Source organism: Chenopodium album, chromosome 16, assembly GCF_948465745.1.
Source record: "Chenopodium album chromosome 16, dcCheAlbu1.1, whole genome shotgun sequence".
In the NCBI taxonomy this organism is placed as follows: Eukaryota; Viridiplantae; Streptophyta; class Magnoliopsida; order Caryophyllales; family Amaranthaceae; genus Chenopodium; species Chenopodium album.
The window spans coordinates 13207747-13229921 of NC_137849.1; the positions used below are offsets into that span (position 1 = coordinate 13207747).

Sequence of the window (22175 nt, forward strand, 5' to 3'; positions counted from 1 at the left end):
TGGAGTTTATATTACAAAACTATTGCATAATTACGTGTTACATTACCTACTTTTAAAAAAATTGTATTTTATTATGTACCGTCATTTTTGTACGAACTGGTCAAAAGTACAGTTGTGGTGCATAGGGATGACAATGGGTCGGTTTCGGATAAGTCGGATTCTAAGTAGACTCCAAATCCGACCCTCCTCCGACTCGCAGTTGGATTTTTTTAAACGAAGTCATATTCGGATTATTCTTTCTCGATAGTGGTGCACCTACTTCTAGTTGCACCATTGTACATCTTAAGAACTACGATTTTGAATTTGTAACATTTGCAAATAATATTGTGATAATATTATATTTAGAAATTAGGGCACTAATAAAACGGGCCGTTTGTGGTTAGTTTAATGGTATATGTTTAAATGTGATTTTTGGATTAGGTCCAAATTGCAAAAAAAAAAAAAAAAAAAAAAGTTGAATGATGCAATTGGGCCGCTAGTAAAGGGACTCTCAAAATCATACTTATACCCTAGTAACTTGGACAAAACCAGCTACTTAGGATGTAGTACATAGTGTTGTGGCCCAAAGTGGTTGGAAAAAAAATTACTGGTTTGCTAGCTGGGCAATAAAACCTTAAGCCCGTTAACATCGTCAACATACTTAATGACTAAGCATGTTGTGATCAACGAACAACACAATTAAGACATAATTAATATCTAAACAACATTATTGCTGACACTAGAGTTCATAAACCCTAAAAACCAGGAACAAACGTACATGAACATAAAACGAATTAATGTTCATTTTCAAAGACTAAAATTCGTACTCCGTGGATTTTATTTGGGATTCCTCTTTGACTAGTTAGTAGGAGGATCTATATCTGGTAAACATTCCAAATTGCATGAACATAACTTCAGAACGAGTAAGACAATCCATTGGACACGCCTCAAAGCAGAGAATCATCATTAGAAAGTTCGTCTGGAGGATCCGATAAAGGGCTGACTCGAAGAAGAGAATCATCATCAGGAATTTCTTGGATAGTGTCCGGGGCAGGGTTGCATCGAACTTGCACCCATGGTAATTAAAAATTCGTAAAAAAAAAAAACACACATTGAATTAAAATGAGTAAGGATTATTGTGATGTGATAAATCGTAAATACATTAGACTTACACTCATCTTCCTACGTTTCTGGACTGGGACACTTGGATCTGTAGGTGCGTGAACATTCATGTCACCAGCATTGCCCCTCTTCTACGCCTTTCATGAAACAAGCAATGAGTTAGTACATATATACGTATGTTATTAAAGCCTATATACCAGATCAATGGTCCAATAATGTTATTGCTCTTACCTTAGTACGAGGTCCTTGTTTCTTAGTTGATTTTTTGTACCCCATCTCAGCCAACCCCTTGTTTTTTGACCCCTTAGGCTTTCCTCGACCTCTCTTCTTCGGAAGGGGATCCTTAAGTGTAACATTACCCAGAGGTGAATCCTCAAATAAAGTCTGCGGTGGCCCAGGGTTTTGAACCGACGGATTACTCACAAAATCCTCATAACAAGGCTGAACTGATGGACCCCCATCATCTGGATACACCATTGGGATAGTTTATTCCATCTTCCTTTTTCTACATTTACTGACATCAACTTTAAGTTTGTCAAGAGTGGTTAGAACCATATCCACTGTCTCATCATTGACTATTGTCGCCTCATCACAGATTGGCTCGAATGCTTTCATAAGTGTGCAATACCTTTTCCCCTCGTTTGTCTTATTCGGATCATGATATGAAACCTTCACTAGTGTGTGATTTCTCATGATATCTTTCCTCCAGCGCGTAAGAACATAGTGTTCAGGAATGTCAACAACTTGATTCAAATCCAAAATCCTTATGATATGGTTGCACATTATGCCATGAGTTTCAAACTTCCGGCAATCACAACACACAACCTTTGTTTCCGTGTCGAACGTGGTAGAGTAGAACCTTCGGCGATCAGTTATAACATCTTCACTTTTTCCTTCTGGAACAATCCACAACCGGGCTTCAAGTAGGTACTAAATTAAAGTGTCTGAGACAATATTCTCTTCACGTGGATAGCAATAAAGCATTCTTGCACACTCGGTCTGCACCTCTTGGAACTTGGTGTCGGTGTAAATTTTCTGAAAGAGTTTTTCAACATTGAAGCCAGTAGCTAGTCTCCTAATGTACTTTGCACATTTTATATCAGCTTCTGTTTCATCTCTCTGACGCCTCTACATTGCTTTTACGTATTTGAGTGGAAATTCAAAAAATTTTGTGTGTCGAGTCACAAAACCATCGAAAAAACTGTTTATACTGTCCACTCATTGAATTGTCTTCATTCCCGCCCATAAATAGTCCCTCATAAAAGCAGGTACCCACATGTACCTTTCCTTGTATAGACTATCAAGCCAATCATTCCCTTATTAGCAATAGGTTTCAACAAGTGAACACCACCGTCTCTCAAACTCATGTATAGTAAAACTTTCATACACCACTGCTTTCAACTCGCTTTTGAAGTCTTAGTACCTGTTATACAGACACACCATACACCATTAAATCTATAGTTAAAAACGCAAAACATCCAATGGACATTAGTTACAGAAATAGTCATGTAAGTCTTACCTCTCACATTTACCAAGTTTTTCAGGAACTTTCCTCATAATGTGCCATATACACCAACGATGACGAGTTGTTGGCATAACCTCCTCAAGGGGCTTTCGCATAGCAGCGGCTTGATCTGTTAGAATTGCTTTAGGAGGTATATCATTCAAGCATTCCAACCATTGCTTAAATACCCATCTGAGGTGTCACAATATTCATGGGACACTAAAGCACATCCTAACAAAATGGATTGTCCGTGATGATTAACACCTACGAAATTAAAAAATGGCAAATCATACTCATTTGTCAGATAGGTTGCATCGAAACAAACTACGTCACTAAACTCTTCATAAGCATCTCGGCTACGAGTATCAACCCACAAAACGTCTCTCAATCTTCCTTCATCATCGAGCCGTTGGGAATGATAAAAATTCTGGTGGCCAGCTTGCATTTGTTGGAAGTATCTCATCATTGCATTTGAATCACCACCCTTCATTTTTAACCTACGAGATTTGTATACCTCGTGTTGAAGATCTTTCACAGTAAATGGCAATGTCTCATACCCACCCAACTCCGTACTCAAGCAGTCATGAATTTGTGACACAGGAACTTCTTCATCAAAATAATTAAACAACTTCTTCCAAATTGTGGAACTAAAGTGCTTCATTCTGTATTCTTTCACGAGCTTTGCCCGACCGGCAGTAGGTGCGTGCCCAGAATGCTCTAACTGGACTTTCTTTATCACCCATTAGCCTTCTCGGTTCACACCACCATATATCATTGCCTTGCATTCACATTTTTTAGATCTTCTTTTACTCTTACTCAATTCATCCTCATCAACCACCCCTCCTACTACACCACCAGTACCACTCATACACCTCTTTGGCTCTCTTTTTGGCTTCCTTTTGGGCCCTCATATCAGGTCTACCATAGCACTCACACCTCCATATTGTTGATATTCTATCTCTCCCCTCACCCTTTGAATATACACCTTGTACCCTACTCACTCCAAAGCCCTTCTCCTCAGCATATTCTTTGTAATATGCTTCTATGTCCTGCCATGATTTGAAAACCATTCCGACCTTTGGTTCTTCCACATAACTCATTACACTAACATGGTTACTGGCAACAACCGTTTGTACAATCTCCACAGTTTTAATGGGAGATGCAAACTGGCCATTTTGATTGTTAGGTGTGCAGTGCTGACCATCTATGAAAGGTACAAGGGAACCATTAGCTTCCCCAAACGGCTGCTCGGTCAAACCCATTAGCTCATCAGAGCTTATTTCCCTTCCCCTAACCCCACTACCCTTATCCTGCAAACCACCTACATTACCACCAATACCCGGAGAAAATTCACCAGTCTCCATTCCCAAACAGGGTATGTTCAGAATTTTAACACACCTACAGGATCACAAACAATATCAGACCTCACCTACCTCAACCATTGTCAACAAAAATAAAAAGTTATGTAACATGAGTACTTAGCCCCAATAAATTATAAATCTACAAAATTCCGAACAATTCGATATTTTATACAAATTCCATATGTCCTACCATCAACTATTCACCTCACTTCCACAAGGCTGTATCAATATCACAGACCAAATACGCTTAATTACATGTAGCCCCACAGGATTAATTATTTAAACGACATAAAAATTCAATATCACCACATTATTGATCCACTTGCTTCACAGTAAACACAAATAATTCTATTACTCAATAAATAATTCCTCTAGCTCACGATAAATAATTCCTCAAACTAATAATTCGCAAAATACAAGCAATTGATTTCAAATGTAGCAAATGATTTCAAATAATTCTTTAAGCTCAACATAAACAATCCAAAAAAATAGCAAATGATTTCAAATGTAGCACAATTCACATAAACCTGCACTATAGTTACAAAATTTTGAAATATAATTCGAAATTACTCTTACCAGACCAAGGAGACAAGAATCGTTCGACAGAATCCCCCTTCTCGTTGATCTCGTCACGATCAAAATTAACACTCGATCTAAGGTTTACTTCCTCATACAACTTCCCAACTACTAAGCCAAACACCTTAAAGACTATATTAAATGCAACTTTAACGGCATAGAGTTGAGCTCCAGAATCGTTCGGCAGAATTGTCAATCAACCACATAACAGCATCGCTTGATTTTTTGCCACATCGGTGTCTTACTCATCATTTCCATCCAGCAATTACAAACCCACAATCTACTCGACATCTGAGCTGTACTGTCACTGTTCTCTTTATTTACGAATTAGTCATAAGATAAACGAAAGTTGTTCATCTTGTAGATGAATGGGGGCGCCCTCACAAAAATATTAAATCAATTATCAACAATTGCTTGGTTATTCAAGTAGTCACTATACTTCACCCACACCACTCCTAAGACAGTATCACATAGTAGATCTATTGATATCAAATTCCCCCAAATTTAGCAGAATACTAAGCTAGCTAGTATGATTTCATAGGATCCAATCTAACAATGAACTTTCAATTGACTTACTAGATAAATTCTATTAGTATGGAAATTATATAATTTACGAAGAAAATATAATTTTTTAAATTTTCAAAAAAAATTTACTTGTTTTTGTTTTAAACTTTTTTTATTTTGACCAATTATTGAATGACACGTGGCTGTACAAAAAAATATTTTTTAACCTATTTAACAAGTTGTAGATAAAAACGTTTGTTAAAATAAGATGACATATAAAGGTGGGATTGCCTCGTAATAATCAAAATGTGGGATTGTTATTGTCAAACCACGCAAAGGTAGGATTATTTATTTTTATTTTTCCATTTTAATACCATTGCAACTACTATTATACCATTATACTCCAATGGCATAATTTCATAACCTAGTGGTACATATATTAGCTTCAAAAATATATCATTGTAACAATCTTTAGTGTAATTTAACTATTTACAATACTATTATAATAACAATGATACAATCTTTAGTGTATATCATTGTAACAATCTCAGTGGTAATAATGTTAATTCTTAAAATATTTATGAATTGTCATGTTATGTATCAATAAATACATAACATTCCTCCATTTCTACTTTCTCAATATGGAAAAGGAAAGTTGTTTCCTTAACAATATTCATGCTCTTACACTATTCATCTAATTCACTTTTACTAATTTTTGTGATTAATATACAAGAATAAATATAGTCTAGTAGAAAATCGTATTAATGAATAGTTTATTAATATTCTATTATTATAATTTTACTTATTGATAATTAAAGATATTATCAATCAAAGTTTTGCATTAACATATGTGTAAGAGAAATGTTGTACTAATTTAGACAAGGAGCGAGTATTTTTTTCCATCAGACAATTGCTGACTTCTACAAGTCATCATTGTATAGGTAAATTAAACACAATTAGGGTCATAAAGCTCAATCCCCAAACAATAAATTGGTCATAATAGACTAACACATCAAATCAAGTAAGCACAAGATTGATCTTCAGCCCAAACGAGACAAACAATTGGAAACAAAAAACAGCATGGTATATTATAGGAAATATCCATGCAATCATTGTATATCCTATATGATACAATAATGTATGTTATGAACAATTTTAAACCAAAGCTCGTATTCACGTTTCCTCCAGTCACTCGCATACAGATTTCTCCATCGGCCAGCCCAGCAATGACTTCATTCATGGAATATTAACAGGCTACTTATTGATTCCAGTTTGCTTTGTATTTACTTCGACATATAATCCTGCAGCAAAGCCAGAACCCTAAGATCAGTTCAAGCAAAAGAGTAAAAGCTTTAGAGAAATGGGAAAAGAATTCTGCCCATACGAGCTTCTTTGTCAAGCTCTCTGCTAATTATTTGCTAACTCTTCATCCAGGGAATACTCAAAGTCTCAAACTGCTCAGCTTTTCGAATCCTTAATTGACTGCTGGAACTAAAATGTAAACCTTCCATCGTCGAAATTAACACCTTATAGACTTATAGTCTGCACAAGGTACCATATTTGCTGTACTATTGGGCTGTTAACAAACTAAGGGGGCGTTTGGTATAGGGTAAAAAGGAATCATAGAGTAGATACCCTTTACTGTTGTTTGTTATTCCCATTTTATTCATTTCCTTTACCCCCTCCTTACCCCAAAACTCCTCTACATTGATTCCCTACACCCCCATGGTATTTCAATCCCCTTTCCCTAAGCTATTACCACACCACCATACACCCACTACCCCACCACTGACACCCTCACTAGTACGTCCCCACCGTTGTTGCTTCACTAGCCAATCCTAACCACCTCAAAAAAGTCCTCACACGACACACCAACGAAAATCCACCTCAACCACCAACAACCCACCATCACCCCCATGAAAATGCACCCCCTCACAAAAAATCACCACCATCTCCACCCTCAAATACCTACTCCCAATCACTGGAAAACTTCCCTTATTCCCTAGAAAAACACCCCCATCATCCCCAAAAATAACCACACCATCCATCGGAAACTCACCCAAACTCAAAAAACCACCTAACTTCTATGATATCCCACCCATAACCCATAATAAATCAGATTTAGGAGGGAAAAAGAGAGTGTGAGAACCGATCATCGGTGAGGTTGGGTGGTCAGGTGCAGGGTTGAGCATCCAAGTGTTGTGTTGGCTTGTGAAGGTGGAGTTAGGGTTGAGAGGGAAGGAGTTTAGTAATTTCATGGAATAAAAAGATGGGTTTCTCTTTTTTCTTTTCTTTCTCTCTACTCTTTAAACAAACATCGAAGTAAATCCAAGATTTTTCGTTTCCTTTCTTACCCAATCTCTTTGTTGATTTCATACCCTTTCCCTTTGTTTTACCAAACACCCCCCTAGTGGTTCCAACTCTTATTCTTACTCCTACAACACCTCATATCCTCTTTGTCAAAATCCTCATATATACATAAAAGTTACATAACTTATCATGATCTAATAAGGACCTTGATAAATAATAATTACAGAACCTGTTTAGGTATGTATTCTTATATTTATTTATTCGCCCAAAATACTTGCAACAACTTGAAATATTAGGCTAAAAAATTATACTTCCTCCCAACATTGGAAATTCTATATTTTTCACACAAACTCCTTTGATTATCTTTTATGATTTATAAGCTAGGAAAAACATGGTCATTTGGGGTCTGGTTAGATTCGTCTCGATGTATACTTTTAAAATATTCATTTTATAACTCAACTAAAACTAGTATTAAGAAAATAATTATTATTATATAAAGGACACTGGCAAACAAGAAAACCCCAACATTGCAATTAAAAAAGAACGAAGCAAGTATTACTTGAACCACAGGCAACTAAAGTATTGACACTCACACAAGCTAATTGATGAAACCAACAAAATATGACTCAAAGCCATTACACACTTCATACAAGTAAAGGCAATTACTTCACTCGTAATTTATTATAAAATAAAGATCGAGTTCCATCACTTATTGTTATCTAACACACTTGCTAATAAAACTGAATTGGCTAAACCCCAAACCCTCTAAACATAGAGATCTTTTCTTATAATCCATCTTTATAACAATAACATCACGAATCATTTGATTTCCCCCAACCTAATTCTTATTTATGACACTTGTAACATTGCAAGTCAACTTTATATTTTAGTCAATTCAAATATGGAAGTTGACAGGTCATTGAAAGATGACAAAAATCTATATTAACATGTCAGTACAATAATTAATCAGAAACGAGAATGTCAAGTAAAATATGTATTACAAGTAGTACATTAATTCAGAAGGGTCAAAGATAGATGCAGGTAGACAAGTAGTCAAGTACAAATGGTTTATAATCCCTCTATTTCATTCAAACCCAGGATCTCCCAAGTTCCTCGGAGGTGGGAACACGCTACTGCTAAACCGTCTTTAAAGGGGTATATCATAGTTTGTTGAGTAACATTCAATACTCTAAAATCTAAGCACAAAGAGCAAGTAGACCTACTGAAACAAGATGGCTAAATAAAAAATTAAGTTGAAAAGGAAGCCAAATACATTTTCAAACTATAGAGCATAGGAGAAATTATAAATGCTCTCTAGTGTACGAGTAACAAAAATCTAGGTCAGAAAATCTTGAGTTAGAAGTGTCCCAGGGAAGTGGACAGCAACGGGAGCAACCTCCCCTCATTACCATCCATGATCAGATCCTTCAGCAAACACACTAGTCCATACCCACCTGGAGGCAAGTAAAGTTTAAGAATTTATTTCAAGGGGTGGATGAGGTGAGATTAGCTACATCCATTGAACTGCCAAAAACATTCTTTAACTGAAGCTGCTAATCTGGATTCAAGTTAAAACATGGAAGAATTTAAAATCAGTTTTGAGGTAAATTGTGGCAGGTGTGTGTCTTCAATTTTTCAAAGCGCAAGAGTTTAGGACCATGGTTGCATGGGATGGGGCTCAATTCCAAACATGGTAAAATGACAGGTATGCAAAACATTACCCGGTACAATTGAGTACGAAATAAATAAATTAATTAATAAAAATTTATCAGTGATTTTTTATTGACTTTTATTTGGATAATAAATTAAATATATTTCCAGTTGAATTTGTTACTTATTATGTTCACTTTTAGTTGCAACACTTCAGAATTTACACTATTCATATTCTTACAATTTACCTTTATACTTTATTTGTTTATATGTTGAGAACAACAGTAATGAGGAATCTTGTTAAATTTGTCTCGATTTATATTTTCACAACATCTGATTTCCATATTTTTTACTTATCCATAATTAGAAATACGGTGAGTTAAAATGTTATAAAGTCATAGTGTTGCAATAAAAGTGAAAGGAAGATATATCTTATATGGATGTATTTAAGTATGCAGTATGCTTAAGATATAATTTTATTGAAGGCCCAACGTATATTAAAGGCCCAAAGTAGCTTAGGGAGGTGAAAGCTAAATCACCAATTAAAAAGCGCTAGCCGTCAAATTTCTTTAAAAAGGGTAGCCCAAGTTATGGCCACGAGAGACCAGGAGAGAGGAGAGAGAAAAAGACTTAAAAATAAATAAATTAGAAGCACATGAAAGAAGAGAGAGAAAAATAAAATTGGAATTTGTCAATTAGAGAACCAATCAAATGAAAGTTGCAAAGCCGCATAAACAACCGCATTTGGCTCAATCACAAAGAAGAGTAGCAACCTTCGCTCGTGACCTAGGTTGTGTATGTTCCGCATTCCGATACGTAAACCATTTCAGTTATGTTCCTTATATCACCTTTTAGGACATAACACTTTGAACAAAGTTAACACTTAACAGGTTCTGGCTCACATTCACAGAATTTCAACTTTGGATTACAACAGTGAGCACAAGAAACCCTTACTTAACATAAGTAGTAGGCAAGTCATCTTCTGCCCTTGAGATCAAGACTCAGGTTGAAAAAACTTTTATGGAATCGAAATGATAAGGATTATATCCTTTGAAGTAGGCAAAATTGGCCAAAACACTCTGAACTATGGCTTAGGTGCACCTGCTTAGTGGCCAAAACACCACAAACTAATGACTTGGGTTCAAAGCGCACCTTCAGTGAGTTTTTCGGCCACCATTCTTACCGGAGCCGGTGAATTAAATTTTTATTTTTCGATTCGCGTGCCGAAAAATATCTCATAAAGGTTTTGGAGGTAATTTTAACTCTTAAAGGGCCTAAATTTAGCTCGAAACAAGCAAAAAAATAGCGTACATGATTCGTTTAGCGTGGTATATAATATCTCGATTTGCATGTCATTGTTTTTTAAACCGAATTGAGTCATTTACCCTATGTTTTTGCTTATTCTGAGCTCAATTAGGGTTAAAATGACCTCCGAAACCTTAACGGGATATTTTTCAACACGCAAATCAAAAAATTCAGTCTCTGACGAGAATGATGACCAGAAAACTCACTAGAGGTGCGTTTTGCACCCAAGTCATTAGTTTGTAGTGTTGAGGCCAATTTTGGCTTTGAAATATTGTTGAATAGTGTATGGGAATGGCATACAACACCCTTGCTTGGCCACTCCTAAGAGGCTAAAAGACAACCCAACCAACCTTTATCAGGAGCCTTGTTAGAAGAATGGGAAATGGTAGGGTATGGTAAAATAGGACACTATAGTCAAAACACTAGGGTTAGTTAGCATCAGACTAGCAAGAAAGAGAATCTTACACATATTTTCATAAACCCACAATGACTGTAGATAAAAGCTGAAATTCAATCTATGTACAATTTACAAGGCAAATGCAGTTAAGGCTAAGGGTGGAGAGCCTCATAATGCTGTGGGGGATAATAACTAGCTTCCAGCAAATCATAGGACATAAAGATGGATCTTTCACAAAGGATACAATATATACTAAAACTCAGCATATATTAAAAAAAATCAAGAAAATAAGGCTTCAAGAAACTCCAGCACAGATGAAAAGGACTAGCTCTCCCAATGATGAAGAGTTCAGAGAAGGCTTGTTGGAAAAGATTAGAATGATTGAGTATCATAGTAGTTCAAGGTGCTTAAAAATATTTACTAAAGATGATATTAAGTACAGCAATTCAATCTTAATTCAATCTAAGTCTGACCTGATTTGAAGAAAAAAAACCTATCCAAATCCGGGAAAGATAAATCTGAATCCAAGTCCAATTAAAATAGTCCAAAATTCAAATGAAGTCAGATTCGACTCAAATCTTGCTTGAGGCCCGATGGATCTGACCCGAGTTTGAGTCTGACCCACTATATATATTTATAGGACTTTTACTGCAATTTTTTAGGGGGTATAAAAGAAGTAAAGAACCAAAACCCTTTTTTTTAATGCTTCAGCCACTTTCTTCTGCTTTGCTATATTGAACCATCTTCTCCTCTAATCTTTCAACAATAATTTTGGCTAGTGGTTACTGTCTTACTGGTGAAGCTTCAACCCTTGGCATACAATAATTCTTCTGCTTTGCTATATTGTTGAAGCTTTCCATGGATTAATGTTTCACCTTTTCTCTAAAAAATACCCAATATTTATCCGTCTAATATTTCGAGCTCATCAATTAATGTTTCTCCTCTTATATCAATGAACTTGGTTGTCATGTGTACCTATGTGTGTATTGGTTCAAAATTCACAAATCTCTTTCTCAAACTGTTCTTATCAATTTGTAGATCTAGATTTGTAACTTGTAATAAGAATCAAAATTGAGAAAAACATAAGTATGTGCTATTTGAATTAATATTGTTAGTTGATATTTCTAAATCTAAGTTTCATAATTTCTTCAATTGTTTGTTTATAATAATTAATAATTTATACATATAATGCTATTGAAATTTCATTTGCTATTATACAATGTACAGTTTTCAATAATTTCGATATGTATAAAATTTAAAATGTAAAAATTTTCCTTTACAGGCGGATTCAGATTTGGGAGGTTGCAGAGGTTATCGGAGACAGAGTCAGAGTTTAGGTACTCAGAGTCAGAGTTTAGCTCCTATTGTGTGGTGGGATTGAGCCGGGTAACACATAGTCCAACCCATTGCCTTTCCTATACGACAGTAATCCTCCATTTTCTTTTCAAGTGATAAATGTAAAGCTTATTTATGAATCTGAATTTTGAAAATACAAATCAGGAGGAAAATTCTGGAATATTGGGCTGGATACTTCTTAGGACTCCATAATTCAATAATGGTCTGAGCTCATAGGTAAAGGTTGCTTCTTATTCCTACTATGCAACAGGACCAACTCTAGTACGACATATGAATGGATAAGGAATAAAACTTTTGAAAGGGATTTTGAATAATTCAATCCTACAAAAGGGAAACGCAACCAATAACCATCCGAATCCCCTCCCCCACAAAATAATAACTAGAGAAAAGAAGAACTAAAAGTAGCTTTCAAGCATTTATTTAAAAAACAAAGACTCAGTTGTAAAGTTTTATCCATGGAAAGCTTCAACAATTTACCCCCATTATTGAATACCCAAAATGATTTTAAATTTATCTCAAACAACCTTGGGAAAGCCTAGCTCTGGAAAAGACCAAACCTCCCAATTTTAATTTTGGCTAGTGGTTACTGTCTTACTGTAGTCATTAGTCGAGCCAAAAGAAAATTTAGGTACTGATCAAAGCACAAAAACAGACTATGAGAGGAAGAAGGAGACTTAGCACAGAGAGGAGAAATTGCAAAAGGCAGCATAAACACAGGAACATGGAAGGGGGCAGAAATGCACAAAAGAGTAAATTTGGTTTGCAAAGCCAAGCAGGGATCAATTATCTAGCCAAAAAAAATGTAAAGGATGAAAAAGGATGCATTCGAATAAAGAAGAGAAACAGGTACATTACACTACATTACATTGTTAAGCCTAAGCAACTACTTTCTGTTAAGATGCTGATGATCATTGATTGCCTTACATCCAACAAAATAAATAAAATAGGATTAGAAAAGATGCATTAAATAAGGAGGAAAAGCAGCTGCATTGTATAAATTTGCAGAGCCTAAGCAACCTCTCTTTGTTAAGATGAAGATCGCTTAGTCATCTATAAAATGTTCAAAAAAATTTAGCATATGTAGATAAAATGGAGGCTGAACAAACAAAAAGCTCCTTTAGGACTGCAGAAGTCTACATGTGCATCTCCTTGAGGAGGATAGAGATAGCCAGAGAAGATAAAGAGAGAAGAGGAACTTTCTACTGCACAAAGGAAACCAAAGAGACATTAAGGGGAGAGGGGCATAAGCCAAGAAGTTGTGAAGAAGAGATTCAATGGAAACAGGGATGGAGAAAGAAAGATATCATGTAATCACGCTCTAGAACTAAGATTTCTAAGAGTGAATTAATTAATGATTTTTCTGGCCATTACTTTCTACCCACCACTATATTTGTGTGCATTTCACAATACTTTGATAGTTACTTAGCTCATTACGAAACTGCAATTCAAGTACCTTCTACAAATATATGCAACATAGTTCCAGCCAAGCCAATGACAAATACTACATACAACATTGTACTGGACCACCACTACTCTTAAAGACTTAACTTGGATAACAGCAACGAAATTCAAGTCCCTAAATTACCAAATAGTATACATATAAAGTTTTAAATGCAATCCAGGTAATTAAAAATTAATCTCCAATTCTCCAAAATAGCTAGTGATCTTCAACAGACCAAATCAAGCAGCGGGTTAACATTAATCAAATCACTATGTCATATACAGTCAAGGTACCACATGTAACAGGGTAGTACAAACTGGCAATTCAGCATGAGAAAAAAACTATAAGACCGAGAATGTAAAGAGATTGAGACAGCAATACATTTCACAAGTAAAACAACAACAATCAAATCACTAGGAAGAATTCTACCTGACTAAGAGGTGAACTCCCATTAGCTAAAACCTCCGGCTCACATCATATATTGTGACGTCCTGGCAGCCATACTAGCAACATGAGCTTGCATCTGAGCGGCTCGAACTTTCATAGAAGTAGCCCTGTGGAAAAACTGCTCTCTCGACAACAGCCTCACATTCTTCAAGTACTGATCAAAAGGTATAACTCCATCCTGAACCGCCTTATCCAAAGAATAAATGACATCCTCTATCGCCAAATCAGAGGTGCTAGCATCGATCATCTGCTTCGAAAGAGCATCACAAGGCTCGAACGCATCATCAACATCGACATTATTCCCCAATTTTGACATCTTTTCCTCATTTTCCCTCAACCACCCTTCCAACACATCTGCATTTGTCAACACCAATTGCAATTGCTGTTCCAAGCCTTCCTTCTCATCCAACATCTCTTTCAACCCCTTATTAATCTGCTCTTCCCGCTGCCTCAAATTCGCTTGGGCACTAAATAAACCTTCCATTTCCGCCTCCCTCGTCTTCCTCAACCCCACAACATCTCCATGAACCATCTCCACAAGCTTATTAATCGCATTCCTCTTAAAAACCTCGTTTGGGTCATCAGTCCCCCCGCTCAGCCTCTGAGGCGACGGGGGCATAATCCGCCCACTACCCACATACGGCGATGGCGGGAAAACCCTCGGTCCCGCCATCGAAGGATGCCCGACAGACCCAGAACCCATAGAACCCGAATACCCAGAATTCGACAAAACCCCAGAATCCCCATGACTATGACTATGACTCTGACTCTGATTAGCACTCGGATTACTCGACCCGGAATCGGGTTTCCTCTGCGAATACAAAGGCGGGTCTCTCCCAAAATAATGACTCAAATCACGACACAAATCAACCAAATTAGAGCTAGGGTAGATCCACTTCTGCAAATACGGAATCGAAACCATCCCAGAAGGCGTAACATGAGGATGAGGACGTTTGATGATCATATCACGAGTAGGATTGACAAAAACGCAAGGAGGATGACGAGGGTACAACTCCATAAGCCAGATAACAACAGGGATATTGTAAGTAACACCAGCATAAGACATGGGAATAGTGCCGTCAGCTTGAAGAAGGTTGACAGTGCGACCATCGTTGTGCGTGAAAATGGCGGTTTTGGGTTGGAGAGAAGGGTAGGCGTCGGTGAGAGAGACGAGGTGTTGGCGGATCAACCATTTGACGTCTTCGGAGTAAGGGAGGGAAGAAGGGCCGCGTTGTGAGAGGACGTTGCTTAGGAATTGAAGGGTTTGGGGGTTTGAAGCGCCGCCGTGAAGGGGTTGTGGAGGAGCCATTGATGGAGGAGATTGGAGGAGAAGGAATTTAGGAGGAAATTGAAGTCACCGACCAGATTTTTTTTTTTTCTCCTTTGTGACGGTCCGACCAGATATATACACCCGGGTAGATGGATTGATTTTTACGACTGGGACTTTGGTAGAATTTGTTATATACACCCGGGTGTAGGGTTGTGCACCTGTCTAAAATTGGATCGGGATCGGAATGGACTAAAAAACGAAATTGACTTTTTTTGGGGATCGGGACCAAACCGTAATCAATCGGTCCGGGTTCCGGTCTAGACCTGCTTATTCCGGTCCGATCCGGTTTTGGATCAGAATGGACTGATTATATTCTTTTTTTTTTTTTTGCATTTTAGTATCTTAATATATACATACTTTTTTAATGTCTTGTTTTTGTTTACGCGTTTTCCTATTTTGCACCTAGAAATTTAAACATAAAATTTAAAATTTTCACCCAAATAATTACAAAAATACACTTTTCGATCCATTCCGGTCCGGACCAGAATATTTCGGTTTCTACCCGGACCGAAAACCCGAAATCGCCAATTTGTGAGGACCGAAGACCGACCTGATATCCCCCGGTCCGGTCTCAGTCGGTTTTCCGATCCAGGTCCATTTTTGCACACCCCTACCCGGGTGTATTATACACCCGGGGTCATTGATCCTGCGTGTATAGTGTGGCATACCCGTGTGTATATAATAGACTCTCGGACTTTGGAGATATGTATAAAGAAAAATAAAAAAAACAGAAGGAAAAATAAAAACATAAAAAAAACTCCAAAATCCTATCAGACCCCCGCTTCTTCGATTCAAGTGGTTAGCTGATTGCTCTAATTCCCTTCGATATTCACCATTAATCCATCATCTTCATGGTTCATCATCATCAACCAAATCACAGTCGTTGGATATTGATAAGCATCTCCTGTCACGTACATGGGTGCAAATCACGTGAGAATTAAGAAAGACAAGATCCGCGACAAAGGGGTCGCTCATACACTTGGGAGCAAACGTTCAACCTTTTTCTGCCTCAAAATTGGATTTGATGGAGCGCGGATTTGATGGAGCGTCCACTCTAAAATTCGAAGAATGAAAGGAAAGGGGGAAAATTGAAAGGGGTATAGTAGTTCGAAAAGGAAGGAAATTTAGGGGAAAGGGGAAAAAAATGTGTGGGCTAAAAGTCACGTGACTCCCACGTGAAAGTCAACACTGGAGCTCTGCCTTTGACCATCTGGAAAACTCAACCTATTACCCCCTCACAATATCATACAATTTAAAAGGTCCTTTTACACAACTTTTCACTTAAAAGGTCATTTTAAACAAAGTTGACCACTTAAAAGGTCTTATTACAAAAATTTTCCTATTTTTTACCATACTCTCTATTAGGGTGGGCAAAAATTTTGGGCACCTGGAATTGAAACTGTGTCACAGCCAAAGTCGGGGGCTAAGCCTTATGTCGCTGACATGGTCGATGCCCTGTGCAAAGGCGATCCCCGAGTTTAAACATCCTCCTATCGTGTTAGGCTTGCCTAACAATGCATCAGCGCAATCTCGCAAGGGCGGGGCAGTCTACAAAAGTCCTAATAACTCATCAACCACACCCTTGGAGAAACCATAGGCAATAGAATTGCCCATGGGACATTATTTTGTTTTTATCAGTTGAGTGTTCATTGGTAACCCATTTGACTATATCATATTAAAGCTTTTTAGGGGGTAGGTGCTCACTCATAGATTGGTGGGCGACCTTAGGTGGCTCCATGACCAAAATAATATATTATCCTGGTCCATTCGTGGTTCAATGGTTGTGGTATGTGGTTGGGGTAAGGGAGATGGTAAGTCGGAGGATGTTGGAGGAGTTGGGCGCTGGTAGTACCGGTCGTCGGGGAGGGCTGTGTATAGGGAAGGGAGAGGAGGTGGTTGCATTGTTGGGGAAGTGGTTAGGTGGTGGGGGAGGCGGTACCAATATCGGGGTTAATTGGGTCAGACTATGAATGGTAAGGCTTACCATTCTGTTCTTTGTTACAGATTGGGTTTTTCATTGTTCTCGGTTTCGGCACCGTATTCCGCTTGCTCAAGAGTTTTCGATGGGGATATTTTGGAGATCATGGAGTGTACTGTGCTAGGATGGTGGGTTTTAAACATCGGCATATTGTTGTTCGCGATATCCTTGTTGATATTTGTTTTCAGCCCGGAATTTCAGCATGAAAGGAGGTTAACGTTGGGTTGAATGGAGGCGACGATGGGGCTCTTCGACCTGCAAATGTGTTGCTTTATTCTTGAGATAAAGGCCTTGATGTGTGTGTTGACTTGACGAGGTCTTCTCCTTTGACACAGTCAGGGTTGTCTGACTTTGTTGCTGGTCGTGTTGTGTCTGTTGCTGCTCAGCGGAAACGGGACAAGTATAGGGCGCGTTGCAGGGTTATTGGTTATGGTTTTCTTCTCTTCTCTTTTTCTTCATTGGGGGAATTAGAAAAGGATGTTGTTGCGTTGGTGAAGCGGGTTCAGGTGTTTGCAAGGAATCAAGATATAAGTGCTCGTGTAGCTGCTCACATCTTTAGCAGGATCGGGTTCGCTATAGCTAGATGAGTGGGGGCCTAGATTGTATCTCGGTTCCCCACTAAGTTCTTGTAAACTGATTGACTTTGTAGGTTTTTGTTAATATCTATAATAATAATAATAATAATAATAAATTAATTAATTAAATTGACAAAACCAATAAAACAATTACACATGTCACAATAACCTATAAAAACATGTTACTAATCGATTATGTCTTGTGTAAAATTAACACCCCCGAAAGGTTGTAATATTTAGGAATAATCAAAAGATTGTATTATAAAAAAAGAATAGACCAAAGGTTATATTATTCTTGGTAATTTTAACATTATATTATGAAATATAACATGTCAAGTTTTTTTTTTTCTATACTCCCACCATCTCCAAATAATTGCCCCATTTGGTGAAAAATCACATGAATTAATCTGTAAAAGGTGGAGTAATGAAAGTACACTGGAAAAAGAAATTCTCAATCATTTTCAAATAAAAGAAGAGAGAGAAAAGTCACTTTATGGGTACAAAGTTAAATTACGGAGTAGTCAAAAGTGACCACAACTTTTATTGTAAAATGTGAGGGTAAATATGAGGGTAGAGTTGTCATTTTATGAGTCCAAAATTAGCACAAATATGAAATGAGTATAACATCAAGGGTCACCAAAAATGGCAAATGGGACAAACATTTAGGGACGGAAGGAGTATAAAACTACATATATGAATTGAAGACAAGCGAATTTAGAGTGTCACTTCTCAATTACATATTTATTTTCTTGTCTTATAGTAAATAATTGATTGATATTGATAGTGATTTATTATATAAATTGTGAAAAAGATGTACATATATTGTTGAAATTAAATTAAAAAAAAACAACTCATACAATACATGAAATATGAAGAAAAAAAATATTATCTTATTGAAAATGTAATTATATATAGAATTTTGTAGGGAAATTTTAAAGCTATATGTAGAATAAAATAGGAGTATTACAATTAATTAGAACAATTATGTTATATAAATTTTTATCAACAACTTTTCTGTGTGGCAGGCCATACAGTGTGGTAGGGGTTACTAATTTAGGGGTTACTAGCAAGGGTTACTTACTTAGGGGTTACTTACTCAAAGATTACTTGTAGGGCAGAGGCGGACCTTTGAAGGGGCATACAAGGGCTTGGCCCCCCTTGAAAATTTTCCCAAATTACTTTCTATAATTGAAATCCAGTAAAAGCCAAAAAACAACTTATGCAATTTCCAAATACAAAAGCTTGAGTGATTTTCCAAAAGTTTCAAAAGTTCAAAAAAGCAAATAACAATAAAAGTGTACAAAAGGGCAAGTGTTCCAATGTCTTTGATATGAACATGTCTTTGATAAGAACACGTCTCAGATTGTATCTCTTATTGAGTGCTCAGTACCGTGCTTGAGAAACATGAATGCCAAGTGAGTGATAGACCGCATGATCGGGATTGCCCACACTTATAAAAAAAGGATTTGAAGAAAATGCAAAAGAAAAAAGTAAAAAAAGAGGAGCAAAAAATAAAGTGAAAAGACTACAAAAGTAAGAAACCTCAAGCATACGAATATAAAGATTCAAATGCGAGATTGCATACCTTAAGAGCTTATATTGGGTCTTGAGATTTTTATCCTTTCTTCTTCAACCTTTAGCCTAACCCCGTTACAACCCTTCAAAAGACCACTTTAAGGTATACACACACTTGTGCGAGGTTTGACTAGAGCTACGTTCGGCCTGATTCCTAACGGATACGTAGGCAACCTCACATTGGGGTGCGACCGTAATAATAATACATTCACATTCATATTTACATTTATAAATGATCATATCAAGGGATCTCCAATGCTCATCCCTATCCATTTAGAGCAAGACTTGGGGGCTTGATCCCTACTTCATTAGCCTACACAGTCTAAGAGTCACCATTATATATTTCCATACCCTTAGCCTTTGCAGCCTAATTTTAGTGTCACTTTTACACACGTCACAAATACATAGCTGAAATAGTCCTTCCCTTAGTGTAGGGAATATTTCAAGCATTAACCCCAAGCTTGAACCCCACTGTGATCATACACTTAAGCATGGTGGCGTCCAAAGGGAAGGAAGCTAGAGCAAAAGAGTCCCCAACAAGTTTTAGGAACTTGTAAACCGTTCACAGGGTGAAGGTTACACCCCTTAACGATCCATGAGATCGTCAACTCCAAAAGGTCTTGAACCAAATAGGGTTCGGAGATGAAGGTACAAATCCAACCTAAAAGAGATTGAACCTGCCCTAAATAGGCCTCTACTTCATTCTTCTCGTATTCATGTACGCTTTCTAACTAGCATGCAATCAACAGACTAACCCTAAACCTGTTTATCTATGTTGGTTGAATATTAATACACAAGCAAAACTATTGTTGGCGATCACTTGAATTATAATCATATTAGCCCTAAACAAGATTATTAACTATCTTATTAAGCGTGATTACAAGTACAAATTCCCTTTAAACATGTAAGAGAGGGCGTGATCAAGCAATATAATAAAAATAATAACAATAATAATCATGTTAATAATAAAGCTTAAATATAATAGCAAAATCCTAGGCATGATACTAATAAGATTAATAACAAACCCTAGCATGTCGCTAAACAATAAAAATCAAAGCTTTAGCCCTAGCATGATACTAACATGATATTGATATGATATTAGAAAGCATAGGAAGCACCCTAAACATGATACTAGAAAGCAATAAAGACATCCTAACATGATACTAGGAATCAAACAAATTTAAACATGCTTTCCACAAGAATAGAGCAATAAGATTACATACTTTGGTGCCTCGTACCTCTTTCTAATAACAAAATACACGCGTTAGTAACTTCAAGGAAAAGTATAAAATCAAACAATTAAATCAAATAATTGAAATAGAGATTAGGGACCAAACCCTCAGAAATTATAACCTTTCATGTCTAGGGCGAAGGCAACTTCGAACTTGGCTAGGTATGTCTAGTGCTAATGTATGAGGAATTGTGTTTGAGGGAAGGCTTAGAAAAAGAATAGAGAGAGAGAAATCTTCTAGCTTTAGAGAGAGAAAGATGATGATTGTTGTAGATGATTGAAAAAAGGGGAGATATGACCTCTATTTATAGGAAAAAAGAGAGTCGAAGAATAAGAAAAGAATCCGAATTCGAATCGAAATAAAACTCGTCGGTCAGCAGTTTTTGCGAATTTTGTTTTTATCATAACTTTTGATCCAGAAGTCCAAATAAGTCATATAATATGTCGTTGGAAAGCTCTTGAAGTCTACTTTCCAACTCAATTAGAATCAGATTAAAATATTTTATAGATAAAAAAGATATGGCCGAAATAGTGGGATAGTGTCAGTTTTAAATAGAGTTTCGTATTTCTTTCATATCTTTTTCGTTATAGCTCGGAATTAATATTATAATATATCATTGGAAAGATAATTTTAATATCTATCCAACCATATAAAATTTGGATAAAAATTATGAGGCACGAAAATAATATCTGACTGTCTTTGAACATCTTTAAATTCGAATAGAATTAGGACTTAAAAAAGGAAAGTTTTTAAAAAAGGAAAGTTTTTATTCAATTTCAAATTCTATGATCTTATCTTTTCAAAAAAGGATAATTAAGATCTTTTAGAAACTTATGGAAGCTTCTAATTAATCCTAACTAGTTTAGGAATAGGATTAAACCTTTGGACCCTACACATGATCATTGGGTCGTAGGTAAAATCCGGTTTGAGCCCAGTTTAGTATTTTGGCTATAACTTCCTCATTATTCATCGGAATTGGGCTTATAATATATCGCTGGAAAGGTCTTTTCAAGGCCCATCCAACTACACTATTATTGGACCCATATCATGGACCAAAATAAACTGGACTGCACGTTTTCATAAATAGAGTAAGAAAAGAAATATTTTCTAAAACAGAAAGAAGAGATATTTTAATAAAAACATCCTCATCACTAGACTTTTCACACTTTCACTTCGTTCGATAATGAAATGATGTGAAAGGTATTCATCACTGGGTTTGGTTTTGGGGAGACACATTTGGGTGTCTACACTTAGGAACCTTTTGTCATGAAATCTTGACACAACTTTGAAGCATACGTTATCCTCTTAGAGTAATTCATTATTCATATCATCATTGCATAACATAGTATGAAGTACTTAGCCTCCGTGCCTAAGTTACCCAAATACTTTCATCATTAAGTCATCAACTGAGATAGTCTAGGACGCTATAATCCTTTCACCATGGGATACAACATCAATCCATAAACTTGATTAAAGCTCATTCAATATGCATCATTACTCGAATCATCCTTTTTCATATTTTCTTTTTGGGGA

General features: G+C 36.6%; 1 long non-coding RNA gene and 1 pseudogene across 2 annotated transcripts; both read right to left on the minus strand.

Annotated features, from left to right (window-relative positions):
- Positions 1-496: 496 nt before the first annotated feature.
- On the minus strand, positions 497-5090 carry LOC145584934 (uncharacterized). Its single transcript, XR_014100454.1, has 4 exons — positions 4543-5090; positions 2621-4003; positions 1333-2524; positions 497-1238 (listed from the first exon to the last, which is right to left on the minus strand). It is a non-coding gene; the product is annotated as an uncharacterized LOC145584934 (long non-coding RNA).
- A 946-nt stretch (positions 5091-6036) lies between these two features.
- LOC145586247 (protein ELC-like pseudogene) lies at positions 6037-15305 on the minus strand (annotated as a pseudogene). The gene is made up of 2 exons (XR_014100858.1): positions 13935-15305; positions 6037-6347 (listed from the first exon to the last, which is right to left on the minus strand). The product of XR_014100858.1 is annotated as a protein ELC-like pseudogene (transcript).
- Positions 15306-22175: the final 6870 nt, after the last annotated feature.